Consider the following 20,291-nt stretch of genomic DNA (forward strand, 5'->3'; position numbering starts at 1 on the left):
TTTAAAAAATAACCATATGTATCTTTATTATGTATCAATAAGCGAATATACAATATTTACTTTTTAATTTCTATATTAAATTATATTAATATGTATATTTATTTACAAAATTTAAAATATTAATAACTTTTATATATTTACACATGCACGTATACAGTGACAAAGGCTTTCTTAAAGTAAATCAACAAAAACAACAGCAACAAAAAAGCGGGCCGAGTGGTACCGGCCAGGTAAATAAGGGTGCCGTGGCTCTGGGAGACGGCCCTGCCACCCTGGGCACCCTCCCAGCCCCCTGCCCAACCGGGATGGGGGCTCCGACCCTTTGCTCTCCTGCCGCCCGCATCCCACTTGCTTCTGAGGGAAGGGAACGGGCGCTGGCACTGCTGGGGGATGCTCCAGTCGCAGCAGGATAACAATAATCGGTACATAATAAAAGTAATAGCAGCAAATAATAAGAAAACAGAACCAGTATGAGACAGCTGCAAGATGATACAACACAGGAGAGGGGTTTGTACTTCTACAGTTGGTCTAATTTTAATTAACTTCAGTTTTGGTTTTAACTGCAGGCCCTGGAGTTTGGGATAGCGAAGTGGGTAAAAATCAGCGGCTCACCTAGTTTAAAGAGAAAGTGTGTCTTGATGAAAAGCGAGTAAATAAATCAGCACGCACATGTAACTGCAGACACGGGCACACAAGGCTGGCCTTTCTGCCTTGCACATCCGCCTCTGCGGGGATCTGCACCAGTGTAACACCAGGGCTGATGCCCAGCAAGACAGGCTCAACCTGGCACCCTTCCTCTCTCTGACAAGCTGCTGTTTGCAGTCAAGTGCACTAATGTGTCCGGACAGGTAGGCTTAACTTCATACTGCATCTTCCAGGCTTCTGCTTCCCCACATCATCTCTTCTCTGAACGCTTCCCTCTAACGTCACCTCTTCCACAGGACTAATGCCAGGAAGGAGCTCGCTGCACCGCCCGTGTACACCTCCTGCAACACCCATCTTGCTGCCTGGGCCAATTTCCACTTGGAGCCAATGCTGGCTCTGGTTGCTGAGCTCACTTCTATGCTACAGCATCTTTGCGAGGGCCATCATTAGAGCCAACAAGAGTCACTTATGGAAATAAGAAAAAAAAAAAGTAAAAATGAAAATTAGATATCTTTTCTTTAAAACTTTTAAATTACTTTTGAAAGCTACTATCTGCCTCAAAACTAGGCTTTCAAAAATCCTTACTATGTATATGTGGGACAGTTACAAAGGACTCAAACTACTTTTATTACTAAGCTAGGGAGAAAACAAACAAACAAACAAACAAACAACACCCCCTCCAACCAAACGCAGCCCACAAACTTAGATTGTTCAGAAGAATAGCTACTCACCAGAATCAGAATTTAAGTACAAATCTGTAACCTCAAGTACAAAGCAGTAACCTTTTTTTTTAAACAAGGTTTATTTTTGTGCTCTTCAAATTAAATAACAGACGCATCATGAATTAAAAAAAAAAAAAAAAGACAAATGCAGATTAATTCCCCCCTTCAGCATACGGAAAAATACCAAAAAAAAACCCCTTAAACAAAAATGCAGTATCAGAGAGGGTGAGAACGACTAATTCTCAGAGCTCAAAGTGCAGTGTCCTGAAACAACCAGGTGAGTTGTCTAACCACAGAAAGTACCTCCTTTTGTTAAGCAAGCTGGTTTCTTTTCTGTACAAGTGTATTTTTGGCCTGCTTTTTCTCTGTACAACTCACACATTTAAAAATAGATTTTTAAAATTCAGTTTAGGGTCCTCTTACCTTCATTAAAAATAGATTAATTAAAAACTACTTTGAAATAACTTCTAATAAATTTCTGAATTTAATGTTTCTATCTAAGATACAGAGCACATCAAAATGCTGGAAATACAGCATTACTTTCACTAGAAACACAAGTATAATGGTTCAACATTCCCAGGATGGGCAGGTACAGATTACAGTTAAGCTCTCATCAATGAGCAAGAAGTACTGTTAGGTCAGAACTGATGATAAGAATAAATCTTTCTCTGAGAATACCTCTTCCCTCTCCATGAAGTGCTAGTAAGATTAATATTGCTTATGTGAATTAGTGTTTCCTGTTTGCCAATTTGGATCTTGATTAAATTTCAATTACTCTGTCCGCCACCTCCCTGCTCCCTCTGCCTTTGGAACTGATAAACTTTCTTTTCAGCTCTCTTCCTCCTATTTCTATTAGCTGTATTGGGAACACAGCAAGGATGGGGAGAAGAAAAGTCAAAGCAGATTTGCAGGTAGCCTGGTGGCAACTACTGTCTTTTTAAGTTTACTTGGAAGAACACCCACAAAGGTTTCACACAGCCCAAGCTGTACTCGATATCCCACCACACAAGGTGAAGGCACATCAGATAAGGTGTGATATGCAGAAGAAAGCAGGCAGTCACCAACATCCCTATTCCCTCAGTCTTATAATTGTCCACCTTTAATCATTTTACCCTTTGTTTGCACCTGTATGATCACCTAGCACAGCACGCCAACATCACCTGGCCTCCTGCTTCTCCAGCCAGCTTCTGCCTCCCAGGCCCCAGATGTTTTTCCAAGGATAATCAGTCCCTCATCAGCAGGGGTTTCCTCCCAGCCACCAGTAACTGAACTTCTCAGGTCCCTGTCCCATGGTAAGCACCTGAGCACCACCACCGAGCAGCTGAGTAGGCAGGACCTGGGACAAATGATTGCAAGAATGAAGAGTCACCGACAGCAACTTCTTGTACTTTATTGCGATCACTCCTCACTGATCAGCAGTTTGCAGTGGCTCATTCTGGGTGACAACATACATCTGTGAGAAAAAGCATCAAAAGCCATTAAGCTACGGGTAGTAGCTGATGTTTGCAACGACTGACTTAAACTAACCACCTAATCAAGGGAAAATTACCAATACATGACAATTAACCTGCACTGTTCGTCAGCAAGAGGGGCTCACACTTGGATGTTTACAGTCATTGTGGATTATGACTCCCAGTGAATCCTACAGCCCCTCTACATGTACACCATTTCTCAGGCTCCTCCGTGCACTTGACCTCTGTTCTAGAAGCGTAATTTATCTCAGAATCTTTGCAAAAGAATAATCCTGATACCCTAAACACAGCCCACTGCCTCTCCACTCTCCAGGGAATCAGCTCCCTCTGACTAAGAGGCACCGGCCTGTTCCTGGTGGATGCTTTGACCTGCAGAGGTGAAACAGTATGAACAAGTTATTTATCCACATGTCGTGCTTGGCCAAAGAAAGTCCTTGGTGGGCAGTGTGTGGTCAGGGAGGCTGTGCATTGTATGGGCCTGATGTAAACCAAGGGAGTCTGGAACCGGAAAGGACCTCAGAGGTCATAGACTTTAGTCCTTTTTCTGCTAGGTAAGAGCATCATACAATCCTGTTTGTAAACTACCTTAACTCCATTTTAAACCAAGATTTTTTTTTTTTTTTTTTTTTTTTTGTTACCTGTGCCACTCTGAAAGTTAGTTCCTTGCCTAGGAATATGGATTTTTTTCATAGTCAGCCTATATGTATTTATTTACAGCTCATTCATACCAGGGCATTCCTGTGCCAGCATTGTCCTTTAGATGAAATACTCTTTTCCTCTCTGGCAGTATCTAGAGGTGGCAGTGGCATCCTTTCTCAGCTTTGGCTCTCCTAGACTAAACAAGCCAACAGCTCCCATTCATTCATGAGTACCATCCCACAAATCTTCTGCACAAACCAGAATGGCAAATAAAAAAACCCACCAAACACCCTCTCACCCATTCACACACAGCTGAGCAGCAAATGCTTTTTAATGTCTGTATATCTTAGACACCTCATCCTCGGTGTTAAATGCATCCCTAAAGCAGGATCCACTTCCTATCTAAGAGCCTAACTATTTTGCAGATGTTTTCCTTTCCATCCCTGTCACAGACAACTACTTCCCTTCTGTGGCCCTGGTGTGAAGACATGATATTATGTGTGCATTCAGTTTGTTCGGGGTTTTTTAAACGCCATTTGCTTACTGGCAACCAAAGCAATCTACAGCGAGTGCCCTGTTCGATAGAGCCCAAAACCAGGTGCACTGCAACCAAAACCTGATCCACACGCACCTCTGTGCCACACTTTTTGCTCTTCTATCCTACTCAAATAATAAAGGACTATTTGCAGATGTGGAAAATGACCCCTCAGAAGCAGCTTGTTGCTCTGTTTTTCTCAGCTTCCCATTCCTCACTTGTATTTTCCAGCAGCTGAAGTTCTGTCACCAGAGGATGCTGATCTCTGGAAGCAGCGAGGGAAAACAAGAAGCTGCCCGAGACTCTCAGGGAAGAAATACTAGACACATCATCCAGCCCAGTTAACGCAGTTGTTTGAGCAGGAAAAGCTGAGTCTCCGGGTTTACTGTTTTGAGACCTGCCTTGGCCATGTTGAGCTTGGCTACATTCTGTCAGTTAGGAATGTTTTAATTAAATATTCTTTATCTTGTGAAAATGGTGTGTACACATGTCTTTACAATGCTTGGCTTTAGATGGAATAAAAACAATATTTCGGGAGTTGCCATGACCATTTTAACTATTTCTCTATTCTGTTACATTCCTTCAAATAGAAACATGGCTACATAATTTACTTATTCTACCAGTTTTAGCTGAGATAGAGTTAATTTTCTTCATAATAGCTGCTATGTTGCTGTGTTTTGGATTTTTGACCAAAGCAGTGTTGATAACACAGGGACATTTTAGCTTTTGCTGAGCTGTGCTTAACACGGCATCAAGGCCTTTTCTGCTTCTCATGTTGCCCCACCAGCCAGTAAGCTGGGAGTGCACAGCAAGTTGGGAGGGGACACAGCTGGGACAGCTGACCCCAACTGACCAGAGGGATATGACACACAAAATAGTGTGACACTCATCAACAAAAGCTGGGGGAAAGAACAAGAAGAGAAGATGTTCAGAGTCATGGCATGTGTCTTCCCAAGTCACCCTTAAGATGGAGCCCAACTTTCCTGCCAATGGCAAGCTGTGAATTAATACCTGGTTTTACTTTGCTTGTGTACACAACTTTTGCTTTATCTATTAAACTGTCTTTACCTCAACCCATGAGTTTTCTCACTTTTACCCTTCTGATTTTCTTCCCCATCCCACCGGCGGAGAATGAACGAGAAGCTGTGTGGTGCCCAGCTGCCCACTGGGATTAAACCACAACACTTATTCAAGCCAAGATACCTTTTCCAACCTTTCTCCTCTTTTATTTTTATTGTTCTTGTTTGGGAAAATCTTCTAAAACTACATGGGTTTTTCCCTTCCAGTTGCATTCAAAGGCTGTACTGAGACTCTTGGATTTCACGGTTGTTCATAGTCATTGGCAGGCGCTCTGGGCCAGCGTACAGCAGTGGAGGCTACTAGAGTGCAGCTGACTTCGAGACATCAGACAAAACCTGGAAAATCAGAACAGCTTTTACTACACATTGCATGGCGTGATAGTACACAAAATAAAGGGAAAATCTAGTTTTACCATAGGCTACCAAACCCCACTGAGTCAATATAGTGTCACCATTTGTGTTAGCCCCGATTTTGGTCCCCATGATTTGCAGCAAACATTAGTTATTATAGTGTGTCATTTGTATCTCTGGTGTATCACTTAATTTGCCATGTAAATGTAGTTTTCTCATTTCCATTCCACCATTAACTCTATCTATAATACACACACACACACAAAAAGGGGGATACAAACTCATATGTACGACCCCCTAAGAGACTTTTAAAGCTCAGAATAGAGCAAGTTGTATTTTGACAGCTGTCCTTTGAATTCCAAACTATAACCCCTCAGGAGACGTAGCATTATGTAATTTTAGTGACAGCACAATTGTCATTCAGCTAGAAAGAAGGATATTGTGATCTCAATGGAAAAGAAAACCGATACTGCCATCTGTAAGCTTATAGCCCTTTTTCTTTGGTAATTTGTACCTCTCATGAAGGGTTAGGAGTGGAAATTACTACAAGCTGTTGAATATGATGACATCATTTTGCCACCCACAAAAGGTTACGAGTTTGACAGCCCAGAAAATGGCACAGCAGCAAGGAAAGAGCAATCTCATTGCAAGCGGGCACTCTTCTTTCTGGAGGAAACATAAGCTCATTGTATCAGCTGACCACCGTCTCTGTGGGACTCTGACCACTGTGGCCACAAACCCCGGGTTCAATAGTCGATCTCTCCACTGGCTGCAGGAAAGGAATATATAATTGCTGGAAATGCTGCTCACTCCTCTGATTCTTATGGCTCAGTCAAATAAAACAGGATTTTGCTTTCAGGCAATTTACTCGCAATTGTAAGTCAATATGCTGCAAAATTAATAAACAGGGAAATTCAGTTATGCAATTAGAAGTTGTTAGGAAGAATAGGATAATATAGGCTGAAGATTTCATGGATCATAAAGAAAGAATTTCCTGTCTATTAATTCTGCAGCTGCTTTAATGTGTTCCTCTTAATGATGGAATACTGGAGGCTATTTTTTTCCATGGTTGAATTCTCTTCCATTACACTGTACACACCCTCTTAAGTAACCTGCAGCTGCTTTTATCTGTCAGTATGAATGCTGGTCCATTGTGATATTTGACACATCACAGAGCCCCCGTGATTTCTCCACATACCCTAAATAAAACCAACCTGAAGCTCAAGACACAGGCTGCAGGCATGAGCAGAATTTTAAAATGTACTGAGATATCCAGAAGGTGAACGAAGATTAGGAGAAAAGAAATTAAAAGAAAAATATGTGTAGACAGAGTTACTCACTCATAGTTTCTGGCCAACTCCACATGCTGTATAGCAAGAAAACTGGTTTTAATTATTTTTTAATCAGCACTTTCTCACTGATCTGCCTTGTACCCTTCTGATGGCTCATAACTAGCATACTCCAATATCCACCCAAAGAAAAGTTGGACTCTGATGTTGCTGTTTCAAAGCCAACTGCAGTTTAGGGGACCAATAAGAGCAATTCCCCCCCAGCCCTTGTTTTTCTCTTCTGAACTGTAACACCACCATTCTCTAGAAAGAAGACCCAAAACTATGGAGGACAGTAATTCTAAGTGACAGGTCTGCCATTACTTAATGTTTGTTTTATACTTTCAGTATGTCATATAATCTAATTTGGATGCTTTGGAGCACTAATGAACGTCTTTTCCCTGTAACAGCTGATGTCAAATGAAGTATTTATGGTTTCACAGAAGCAAAGAGGAATGTAGAGAGGTTCAAGAATAAAGCAAATAGCCAACCTTTTAAATGGGAGTTAGCTGATTAGGATTTAAATACAAATGCCTTCCTTATGTGCACTTCACTCCCTTCAAACTTGGCTCTTCTGACCCTACAATCTACAATTTTGCACTTCTGGTACAAGGACTTTTTTCTTCCTAGCTCTCATCAAGTCAACAGCTTCTTTCTTTATTTTTAATTCTTCATCTTACTGCTTTGTCTTATACCTTTACATCCATGCTTCTCAGTATTTCCCCTCTTCTGCTACAGAAGCATATTAATTGAGAAACTTCTGTATTACACTATTCTATGGATTGTAAAATTAATTCTCTAGATATCACGTGATAAATTAAATAAATCAAAAACACACACAAACCTCAAAAACCCCCATGTTAAATACTCACTGTGTTTCTTTTTAAAGCAGGCTTCAGTCCCCTTTCTGTTTCACATACATGAAAAACCCATCTAAGACACAGAAAAATAACCTACTGGCCATGGTTCCCTTCAGCTCACAAAAGAAATAGGTCTAGACAGGACTTCACCACACCCCACCAGAGTAACAGCACAGCACTGGTAGGAAGAAAATTTGGGGACAGTTAATGAAAATAATTTGTAAAACAGGTAAGTTGGGAGAAGCAGGGTAAGACAAGAAGAAAGTTAACCAGACATGGTCTGCAGTAGAGCACAAGAATTCGTGAGAGGAAGAGAAGAAACATCCAAGGCAGAAAGCTATGAAGATGTATGCGTGGTTTGGGGGAGCCAGGGCATCTATCTGTACAGACAAAGGGAGAAGCAACCTAAAAGAAGGTACCTGAATCCAGCAACCTGTGTGTGCCTGCTGTGGGACCTAGGATGTATTGCAGAAGAGATGGTGCCTGGCCATTGTTCTTAATCTTACAACTGACTGGAGGCCCAGTGTTCACCCACTTAACTTAAGAGTATGGGAGCAGCTGCTAGTTATCCTGGCTGGGTGACCCCACCAGATGGGTCTCCTGTGAGAACTGGGGACTGCAGGACACATCACACTCCACATCACAAAATGTTCCTTGCTGGGGAGCAAGCGGTCTGCAGTGAGAGAAGCTCTCAGAAGGGGCTGTCAACACTTACACCTTTTTATTGATAGTCATGAATAAGACAAAGGTCATCAGAATGGTGAATATTTTAGAGGATACCAACTCCTTGGTAAACTGGACATTTAATCAAAGTTAAATATAAAGTCTTGCACTTTAAAACAAGGGATCACGCCATAACCTAGAACAGAAAGAACAGCGTTGAGGAGGCAAGAGCTTCACAAAGTGCTCAGGAAGCATTTACATATATGGTGAGAAGGCCAAAGACAGAACATGGTGCGACATTTCCCTAGAAACCAGGGAGAGGGAAGGGAGAGAGCACTCGTGGCCAAAAAAGGCAGGAAAAGAGAGAGGAAATGCGAAATAATAATGTCACAAAACCCAGGAAAAAAACAAATCTTCAAATAAGATGAAGTCATCAAGGAGGTCAAAGCTAGCAGAGAAGTATACCATTATTCTCGTGAACACAGAGTTGTCTAGGAACTCTTCGGACTGCTGATAACAGTGATTAAATATAACTAATTTGGCTAGACAATGATTTAACCGAATTTGCTTTTTCTAACTCAGTCTGAGTGATCTGTTTAACTTCTGCTTGCTGGAGAAAGACATTAAAACATCATGCACGTTAAACACCATGTTCAACAAATTTATTACCACTACCCCTTCACGAGATAGGAAGAGGGGCTATGGTAGCATCTTTGGAAATCGTTTTGGATGCCTGTAGCCAGTGTAGTTTCATCAGCTTTTCTTTCATTCTCCTCATGTACCCAAATGGTTCCCAAGCAGATACTTCTGTTTTAGGAGTAGTGACTGTGTCCTTGCCATTTCAGTTTGCTCTAAACTGTTTTAGCTATCAGAGATTTTGTAATCATCGTTCTCAATGAGAAAAGTTTGCTCTTTTTGTAGACAGAATTTAACCTTATCTTATGAAACATGAGTGTGTTTCTAGTGCATTTAATGTGCTAGAAAAGTACTAGGTAGCTATATTTCTGATCTAATCCTTGGGTAAATACAACCAAATCAGTGACTGTAGCTTTAGGCATTCAGCCAGGGAGAAATTCATTTTTTCATGCTGATGTTCTCAATGAAAAGCTCAGGTACCTCAAGTGGTTTAGCAAAACTAAACACACCAATTTTTTTCTGTGAAGGGTGTCTATATGATAAAAACCAAACCATTTTGTGATTGCCATCTTGCCAATATATATAGACCATATGTGTGCCTACTACTGGAAAGCATTAAATCAAATATTTTTCCTTGGTATGAGCTCAAACACAATTGGTTAAAATTCTGCATGTAGAAAATTAAAAATTGTGTTATAGTTCAATACATTTTAAAAAATTACCCTTTCTAGAAACTCTTAAGCAGCAAACCACACAAGGTCAGCTATTCTAGAAATGCATAGTTATCTTCTTTTCCTCTTCACAGATGGATGTATGGTAATCAGTTCTTCCTCAAGAAATATAAGAAATACTTTGAAAATGAAGGAAAGACAATCAGCTACCTGGGCATAATGTTGGTGTTGTCACTGTGGCATATAGACTCCAGTGTGTCATCCTACAAGAAAACAGCAGTAGCTTGCAAAGAGGTTGGAACAGCAACAATCACTGATGGCTCTGAACATCATACCACCAACCTTTGAACATTTTAATCTATTTTATTCCTCCCTCTTGTGCAGAAGGACATGTTATTTCATCACAAAACAGGGAGATATGAAGAACAGCCTGGGAATATTCAGCCAGTTGCATAACCCACTACAATTCCTTTTTCTACCAAGCCCAGTCTTAATTGAAAACACTTCACGAGGGGCTACTGTCAGTTCCTCATGCACAGTTGCAGGCCATAAAATTCCTCTCAAAGACAGTCAGTCACGAGGAAACACCTCTCTGAAGCTTCATTCTCTACAAAACTTCCGGACAAATAAAGTGCCTTTTATTCCACGTATACTACTACTTCTGCCTGCTTGAGAAGGGGAAGGAGGAGAATTTTACTCTGTTTTTATGATATTAAACATTTATTTATTCTCACACAGTGCTTACTGAGCTTGTATTTTTTATTTATACTGACCAATGATCTAATGTACTCAAAACCAGCAATTGGCTCAGGGTCTGACTTCCTTTAACACTGAAGAACTCTCACCCTCTGCAAACAACAGAAACTGAGGCATAACTGCTTGCTTTTCATGTGTAAATACCACTACACAGAGTGTGCGATGGCAAACAGATCATATCGCTAAGTCAATAATGCAATGCAGGCATTTAACAGTCATTCCCACTGGCACAGGGCACAGGAGGTGGTGCAAACCAGGTATGTGTCTCACCATCTAGAAAAACAGGAAAGCACTTTTTCTCTCACACCAGCAAGATGCCCTGCAAAGTGAATATTTTTTAATCCAAATTACAACATTATCTTAAAGAAATATGAAATTTTGGAGGAAGTCTAATGCAATTTTGAAACAGTATCTTGAAGTTTTACATTGCCCTCCGCTAACGTTAGGACGATAACAGTGATATTTTGGATGAATGGAGGAGAGAGGAAACACAGGGTTAAGATACAGTACTTGTTCACCTGACATTTAGTCAGTGTGACACTTCAGATACAATTAATCCATCCCGCATGTATTTTATTCAAATTCTAATGTAAATTAGAAATAACTCAAGCAAAGAACAGAACTGGGTCTCCTGCCTGCAGGGTACCCATGCTCTAATGTATTGCAGAAAAAACAACCGGGAAGAAGTGATAGATGTTCACCATTCAGGCTTATGTATCAAGCAATATTTCTACTTAAAGACCCATGTCACAGTCTTTCTTTGCTTGGAAACACTAATACACATCTGTTTCTAGGACCTGCAGAAGCTTTCAGCAAGAACAGAATCTCAGACTTTGAATTAACCACATTAAAACGGAAGGGTATAAAACAATCAATGAAACCATCTTTTTCCTTCATGTGTGAATGAGAAGAATCCAAATGAAGGCTGCCTGAAAAAACTGTTTTGACCATAGATAGTATCAGCAGGTTGGTGTAAGAACCAGAATGGAAAGACATTTCGGCTGTACCTCAGGGAATGCAGAAACCACCCATCCCGCATGTTTACAGGCTCTGGATCCTGTTTGATGCACAACAGATCCTACCTGAGCAGGTAGCGCTTGTGACAACGGCACTTGTTTCATCTGCTGAGATGAGGTCCTGGCTACAGTTTACTTCTCTGTTATCTCAAGGTGGAGGTAATGTCGGGTTCTCTAGATAAGGCTGTGTACACAGAGCTTGTTTAGAAATTGAAGTTATTTTTTAATGTAAGATCCTGCTTTTCAAGTGGATCTCTTATTGTCAGCGTGTGACTGACAGGCAGCCGACTTGAGCCTCCAGCACTCTTTGTGGACAGGCACTGCCTGCACGACCCTACCTCATTAATCATCGGCCGAAGTAGCCTAACTGGGGCTTCCAATGCTATCAGGTTTGGAGAGACACAAACTCAAAACATTTCTGATGAGTCACTGCGTGGTGACAGGTCTGTATTTTTGCTTTGTGAAAAAGAAATTCATACTCAATCTGCATGAGTGGTGTGAGGATTAATTATTAATACGTGCCTTTTTTTTAATAATTGCAAAAAAATATACCATAAATAGTAAATATGTTCTGCTGAGCAATTCAGCTAGCAAATATAGGAACAACTACTAGCATAAGATTAACTTTTGCTTTATTCTTCCTTTAAGTTTGTTGTTTCCTGTTCCTCATAACATATTCACTGAAACTACAGTGAGGTTACTGCTGTCACACAACTCTACTTGGACATCCTTACTGTACCTGGAAAGATCAAACCATGGATTTAAAAAAATATTATTATGAGGAATCATGCTGAGAAATAAGTTTTAAAATATCTGTTATTACTATTAACATCTGTTGTCACAGTGACATCTGGCTTGGGACCTCTCTTTGCTGATAAAGTTCAGATACCAAAAGAAGGAAGTGTAGTTCCTTGATACAGCTCCATAAGTCAACACACGTCATTGGCTTTATTACAGTGAGTCACTCTTTCAAGCCTTTGTGTACTCAACACCTGATGGTAAAAAGGAAATCACCATTTTGGGTACTCTTAGCATAGCAATTACTACTGTTGGACTATGATTACTACTGATTGGAACCAGTCATAAATTCGAGATGCATATTCAAGCTTCTACAAAGTTGGAAGGCACACTGAAATCAGGGGCTTTATGTCACTCCCATCTTTAGAGGTACTGCACTGGCTCAAGCTGCTTGCATCTTCGGTGGTTGTCCAAAATAAGACACTGCAAAGAAGGAGGTGGGGGTTTACATGCTGCATTTCTCATACTGACATGCCTGGAGTCCCAGTGAAGCAAATAGACCCAGTCTTAGGACATAAATTATTAATTTCATGTGGTAATACTGTGTGATATTGCATGTTTATAATGATTCTTACAAGGCATCTCTTTGATGTACCAGACACCTTAAGACCTTGCTTTTCCAGTCATTGACCATCACTAAAATAGTAGGTAGAAAGGGCAGGTGGAGGAACAATTTTCTAACTTTGTCAAAGAAACAGGAAGGAAAAGGAGAAATGAGTTATTTCATAAAATGTACTTGGATTTTGAAGGAGGTGTTGACAGAAGTTGCTCTCAATGGACTATGGAAGACATTAGCCACCAACAGAGGAAGAAGAAAGATGTTGCCTTGAATCAGAAACCAACAGAGGTGGAAAAAAACTCAAAGCCATAGCAGTGTGCAGAGGGGAGCCATGGACAGACAGGGGTGTTCTCCTGTGCTCCTGTGTACGTTCAGCCCGTGGTACAGACATGACGTGCTCCATGGCCAGAGCCTCACGTACGTTTACAAACAGTAGCATCAGGCAAAAAACCAATACAAACTACTGGTAAAACATGGATACCTGGGATGAGTTAAGATTTCAAAGCCTCCAGACAGGACTTGTAAATAAATAGCCTGGAAAAAAGAATTCTAAGGTGGCGAAATTTGTAAATGACACAAAAGTCCTTAAACAAGTGAAGAGTAGAGAAGGTCACATGGAACTTCAATCAGTCAGTCATAAGATAATTAAAATTTTTCAGAAAAATGCATATATTTAAATTAATAGAATATTTTTAATTACTGGGCACCTGGAATATCACATCCAATGCACTGAGCAGAATACTTCTTTAGGTATATTGATAGATATATCTTAAAATTCATCCATCTATAGAGATATAGAAATACATATATGCCACAATTCTATTAGTATTCAAGTGAGTGAAGCACCGGCCACAAAAGTTTATTTATATTAAAGATAAAACTAAATGTTAACTAAAAATCTTTCTCGCAATTATTTTAAATCTTTAATACATTTTCAAATGTTAATTAATGAAAGCTGTTTCAAGAGGTAGAAAAATAATTCTCTCCCTTTGTGCCCTTGGAAAGAGCGGTGAAGGATAAGGCTGGTGTCTTTAGTTCCAGGCTGACCTAGTAAAAGCTCTGTCAGACACTGAACTCTGCAGTGGTGTCACAGAAGAACAGCTGCAGAAAAATCAAAAGAAGCATCTTCTCCCTTGCTCCTTACAGCCTGATTCCCTTCCACCCCCCACAAGGCAGCCTGGGAGGAGCATACAGCCCCGACCTACCCACAACAGGCATTCTCAATAGGACCCTGTAAATGCAGCCCTGACATAGGGGGTCTCATCTCTTCAGAGGTGAGGAAAGCATTTGAGGTTTATATCTTCCCTTGTTGCGTGCTCATGCACTCAGGAACCAAAGCAACAGCTAAAGGCCAGTATCAAAGATGCAACCACAACACTGGCCTCCCCACCATCCTGTCAGGGCGCTAGATTATATGTTTCTTGGAACATTACAACAATGTAGACATGTGTCATGGTTTAACCCAAGCTAGCAATGCAACCACGATAGCTGCTCACATACCCCCTTCCCTCACCCCCTCTAAAAGGGGAGAGAACTGAAAGTCAGAAACTTGGATTGAAATAAACACAGTTTAATAAAATAACAAAATACTCATATACTACTAGTAAATACATATATAAAATAGAAATAAAAGATACTTCAGGGAATTTCTCGCAAACTCTGTTCACACTGAGCAGTCAGTCAGAGAAGGTAGCACCTGGTCTCAAACAGCTGATCCCAAAGAGAGAAAAAAGGATAAAAAGAAGAAGGGCCCAGAGGTCTCTGCAAAACAGCAAAAGGCTGAACTAAATGTCCTGAACAAAGTCCCCCAGCTCCCACAAAAAGAGCAAAGAAGAATGCAAGAGAAGCACCCAAGAGCACAAGAGAAAGGCCAGAAGATCCTGACTCTCCTTAAATACGAAGTATGATGCTTTTGGGATGGAATGCTCTTATTGATCAGTCTGGATGTCAGTCAAGCGCTGCCTCATTTCTGCCCCACTTCCTCGATGCCTCACACCTGTGGGCAGAGTGCTCAGAATGTCTTTGGCTTTCAGACCAGAGCAATTAAAAACATTAACTATGTGCTGGGGTGTTATGTCTCATTTTCAAACTAAATCCAAATAATGACCGTGCTAGCTATGAAAAAGAAAGGTTTCTAACTGCATGAAGAAAAGTAACTCATTTTCAGTCAAACCAGCACAACATGTGATTCTTGTGCTGAGCCCTGCACAGTCAATGGCAATGCTGAAACACCTTTTAATATTCTAAAACAGTATTCTTCCAATGCTGGACTACTCACAGTTTATGAATAAGAGTCCTCCCTGAACAAAAGGCAAAGCTCTGTGAGATGAAGTCAGCTTCAAGCTGTTGTTTCAGTAGCTTCCAGACACCACCTTCTGAACCATTCCCCCAAATCAAGCTGCCATCCCACACATGGCTTTCTTTTCCTGGGGCTGTCCTGGTGCTGGATATGCACCATGCCTGAAACTCTAGGAAACCTTCAGTGTCCTCTGCATCAAGAAAGGAAACTGCTTTTTCAGGTGTGTATTTAATTATTAATTGGAAAACATTGTCCACAGGTAGCTCAGAATAGCAATATTTGTCGAGAAGATACAAGATCTTGTAGATCTCTAAGTCTCCTGTCTGTTTGGATCTACTAGGGGACAGGTTCTGCTAAAACCTACAGAGTTGGATTAAATTAGAAGAGATGTCAACTTGTAGTTAGAGGGAAGGCTATTTGCCATTGCTACTTTCAAATGCTATTTTGAATTAACATCAGGTGCTCTTTCTCTACCAGCACAGTGAGCGTATTCAGTGCTGTTTACTCCTCAGTCTCAGAAACACGTACCAGGTGCATTTACTGAGTGTTTGCAGATTAACACACCAGAGAGGGAAGAAAAACCACAAACAGCTGCTTCTGCCTGTGTAGAAACAAAGTGAGAAGGCAGCTCTAACTGTTACCCAACTTCTAGAGTCCTTTACTCTCTAAAGAAAAGAAAGGCTGCTACCTGGCATAGCTACCAGATACACATTTTTGGGTGTGATCTTCACTAACTTGTGGGGAGAGAAAGCTTGGAGAAAGATGAGTTAACTGCTTAGAGTCCTCTTTGAGTCCATGTTACTGCTGTACTTGAAGAAACAACTCTAAAGAAGCTGAGGGTCCAAGTGGAAGATTCACTGATGGTATCCACCCAAAACTGAAATACAAGGATGCTACCAATGCTAGTAGTGGTAGGAAGAGTCCCTTGTGCTCTTGGAGTAAGCTCTGGTGTAACTACAGCACAGTAGTCTGCGAGAGGATTAAAAAGTGCTATCAGCTGCCAAACAAACAGAACCTGAGGGTATACATGGAGAAATTTTAAAATCAGTCCAGTATGTCTGGTAATCCTGATTGCAGTGGAAACAACCAGCAGTCCTGGCACCACACTTCCAAATCTCCTCCATCCTGAAGCATAACTTCTCTTATGGTCCCCTTTCTACTGCTACTTGGAACTGATTGGCATATCTTGGCCTTTCCACGCCAGGAAGTAAACAAAACCGTTTTGGAGCTCCAAGCACACCCCCCCACAGAGTCCTGCTGCACCTGAAGTTTTGATCGCTTTTTAGAAAGATACTTATGACAACGCTCCCTTCTGATCTCATGAGAAGGTGTTTAACTTCCTCACTCCCTACACTTCTCTTGGGAATTCAACGTAGTATATGCTCTGTATCTAAATTTCATTATCGATAAGAAACCTACAACATTCTAAAGAATTAGATAACATGCATCCAGGAGAGAGAACTACGTTCTAGCTCCCTCAAATCCTTGTAAAATAATGAGAATCTGAATGAAAAGCAGAACTGAATCTTAGGCAAGGCTAATATGGAAAAAAAAAAGAGCCTAATTGACTCTTAAATGAGATTAATATGATGCTGCAAAAAGGAGGGTTACGAGGTATTAGATGGAAAGGAAAGAGGCACAGTGAATACGCAACAGGCAAATTGATTTGATAGCACATCCTTAAAATAAACTTAGTTGTTTTATATCAAATGCCAAACAAGTTGCAGCTCTGGTAATACTTAGATGGCTTAATGCTTAGAAACACCAGAGGTAAGATTGTGTGCTGAAAGCTCCACTGCCTTAAGGAAAATTAGTAACAATGGTTTTTTAAAGCCATGTTGGCGACATGTTGTCTCTGGGCTACTACTAGGGACAAGCTGACACTCAGCCACACTGATGTAAGTAGGAAGTCGTGCTGATGTGAGCAGCTCCTGGCCACACCACTCCTCCTCCCTCCTCCCTTTCCTCTGGTGCTGACACAGCTCTGCACACCCTCACCCAGCAGAGCCCGTTGGGACACTGATCCTTCTGGCAAATACCCAGCACAAGGGAAGGGCCCCACAGCAGCAGGTAGCTGAAGATAGGGAGTCACCGCTGGTCCCTACCTGGCGTTTTGGCAGCCCGTGGAGCATCTCTAGACTCAGCCCTGCAGCTGCTATCTGCCAGCAACTTGCAAGGTGACGTTCAGTGAACAACCTGTGCCTCATCATTTGGGTGTCTCACATGTCCTTGCATATCACGGCTGTCTCTTTAGTCAGAAACAGGGGTGCTACAGCAGAAAGATGAATTACACTCACAAGAACATCGAGCATGTTGATTTCTCCCAAGAGACATTGCATTTTGTAAGGAAAATATTTATTTTTAAGTTTGTTGATTTCTTATTTTTCCTCGTGATTTAACGCAGCTTTTCCCTTTCCTCCCCTTCCCTGGCACCACACTGGCTATTGTTTATATTTAGAGCAAGCAAAAATGGGCTGAGTTTAAAAAAAAAAACCCAAACATATATATATATATTTATGTGCGTATGGAAGGGAAAGGTGCAGCCTCTTCTTCTAGTGCTGATCGTCTAATTATAGGTGTAACGGATAAAGTGAGAGTGAGAAGACAGGAAGTTTGAGATGGGCTCGTGGACCAAGATTACAGCATAAGTACATTTTGGATGTTCAAATTTTATAGTAACATTGTTCATTCACAGGAAATCATTACTTTTCCACCCTGAACTCGGATATACCTCGGAAATCAGTAACTTTCTCCTCTCTTGGTCTAGCGGTTCTGAAAAATTTTATTGCACATCACCTCCACGTTGTTTTTTACCCCTCTCCTTTCTGTTGTGAAACAAAAATAATGTTAATGGGTCAGTAAAGCCTAACTTTAGAACTCAAAATATGAGGAAATTTAGAGTTTAAAAAGCAACAGTAATTTTGTGTCCTTGCATCGAGGTTACTAGTGTCTTAAACTGGATATGATGCTACATGGAGGCCATCTCCGAGATCTGAAGTGAGAAGTAGCATGATCAAAAAAATCAAAGCAAAGTTTGAATTTAACACCCATTTTTGAGGGAAAGCCCGTATCTCTCCAACACTTGTAAAGAGCATGTTGCAAGCGCTGAAGAGCAACACGTGGTACAATAAAAGCTCAAATGAGAGATTCAGCTGAAGTTATGGAAAAGATAGATCCACAAAAAGAGAAGTGAAAGAATCGCAATACAATCCAGCTGTATAGACAGGAGAGAAGAAAGAATAACAAAAAGCAATCTCTATCAAGCCAGACTGGAAAGAGAGTTTCTGATATTGAGTTGGGTCATGAAGAAAATTTGGGTAAAGCATATAAAGAAATGGAGAACAAATTAACAGTCTCTGATTTCTCCTTAATCTGAAGAGAGTTTAGTAGTATGAAGGCCAACTGTAGAGCACAATCCACACCATACCATTTCATGCTACTTCCCACTCTAAACCCCCAAATTTGCTGTATTCTTTTGTTAAATTAAACATATTGAGTCATATTTCATTAACTGTAATGAATTCTGTGTCACACAGAACTCTGTCTTCATGAGTGCTTTAATTAGATTCAAAATGCAATTTAATAAGTTGTCTGCTTTGTCCAAAAAGCCATGCACGTAACAGCTGTGGTGATGTACCTGTCTGAGAGTTATCAAGTTTGTGGAATCTGAATTTATTTGACTAAGTAGTAGGGGGACCTTCTCTCAGAGAGAACCCTGATGCAGTCACAAGCTCAAACTTTTATATAATTTTTGTAAGGTAATTTGCCTCAGGTGTTCTTATTTTTTTTTTTCTCTCAAGCAAAAGAACCATCAAGATCAACTGCAGCTGAGTTGATATGAATGGGCAGTCACCATTTTGCAGAATAAGACTTGAGAGAAGCAGGTTGAAATCTCAAACATGAACTCTTTAGAGCAGAATTCATGTCACTGTTAACACAGCATCTGACGACTCGCTCACATTTAAAAATATAGCTTTTAATCTGAGAAGAGCAGCTTAACCAGTACAAGGACATGTTTGTCTTCATGAACAATACTCACCTCAGGACCAAACTTATCTTCAGGGTTTTGTCAGTGTGGACTTGGCAGCTGGAAAAAAAAGCCTTCTGCATTAGTCTGCTGTGTCTCAGGCCACTTAAAATAGCTGCCTGGTAATCTCAGAGTGCTGCATTAACTGATGTGTGCCTGCCTTCTCCTCCGCCAGGTAAAGCCTGCAATGCCAGCTTGGCTCTTGGTTGCGTCCTGCTGTTTATCTGCGGCAGGCAAGCAGCAACCCCAGCGCTTCCAGAGCTTCAGCGGCTCCCTGTGCTGGTGATAAGTTACTCCTGGAGTCCTTTCTGCCAATTGTTCTTGGCAAAGGGAGCGGGGGAGACTATTGTTGTTGCTGGCTGTTATCTCTGCCCCTGCCTCCACTTGGCGGGGGTGCAAATCCATCTCTCTGGTGTGGAAACAAGCTGCTGGACTCTGGATGAGTCAACTCATTAATAAACAAAGAGTTACAAAGGAAATGGGAATCAGTCTTAACAAAATAAATGCATAAAAAGTTTATTGGATGCTAGGGTGTTTGTTCTCCCTAGCATGACACTGCTTTATCTCAGGCGCCAGCCTTCCTATCAGAAAACAGGGAAGTTAGTAGTTTATCAAACTTTAATCAGCTTAAAAGTTGATGTATTACTTACATAGCATGGAAAGTATTTTCTCTGCTGTTTCTGGTGAAGGTAGGTTATTTTAAATTATTAATTTATATCAGTTTCTATACCTTCTCTGCTTTGTGGAATGCGCCAATGATAACTGGGAAACATTCCATCACCTACTGCTTACCCTGTATCTGTGAAGGAGCCCAAGCCAGCCGCTCTGCAGGAAGCTCCAGATTGAGGTATTAAAATCTCAAGAAATTTTCTTCTGTGTTGAAATAGAAGTATGTGATCACATTCAGGAACACTGAGCTTGGAACTTGCAGGCGGAGGGTTGCAGCTTTTTTGCTGGTTGGGTCGATGGGGTTTTTTTATTTTCTCCCTTCTACAGCAGCCTTGTCAATAGCTCACAGTGGGCCAGGGAAGATTTCATTTGGATTGGCCCTTAGTGTTTGTTCAGCAGCACCATTATAATGGTAAAAAGAAAGCCTGGCTCTTCTTGGGTCACTTAATGCTCCTTATACCTATGAGGACAGTATTACCACTTCTCTTGCGGCAGCATCGGGAAAGCCTCACAGTTTCCTCATCTGTGAGATGTCCGGAGCAGTGTCCCCTTCTCTCATGATCAGA

At 41.0% G+C, this 20,291-nt stretch overlaps 1 long non-coding RNA gene across 3 annotated transcripts; it reads right to left on the bottom strand.

Moving 5' to 3' along the window:
* Nucleotides 1-9: 9 nt before the first annotated feature.
* On the bottom strand, nt 10-19,494 carry LOC139827211 (uncharacterized). Of its 3 annotated transcripts, XR_011737546.1 has the most exons (4): nt 19,069-19,494; nt 5,217-5,428; nt 2,528-2,820; nt 10-1,110 (listed from the first exon to the last, which is right to left on the bottom strand). It is a non-coding gene; the product is annotated as an uncharacterized lncRNA (long non-coding RNA). The 3 variants fall into 3 exon arrangements; XR_011737547.1 differs by lacking the exon at nt 10-1,110 and having other exon boundaries at nt 1,131-2,703; XR_011737545.1 differs by lacking the exon at nt 10-1,110 and having other exon boundaries at nt 1,131-2,820.
* Nucleotides 19,495-20,291: the final 797 nt, after the last annotated feature.

The sequence above is a fragment of the Patagioenas fasciata genome, chromosome 2 (genome assembly GCF_037038585.1).
Source record: "Patagioenas fasciata isolate bPatFas1 chromosome 2, bPatFas1.hap1, whole genome shotgun sequence".
NCBI lineage: Eukaryota > Metazoa > Chordata > Aves > Columbiformes > Columbidae > Patagioenas > Patagioenas fasciata.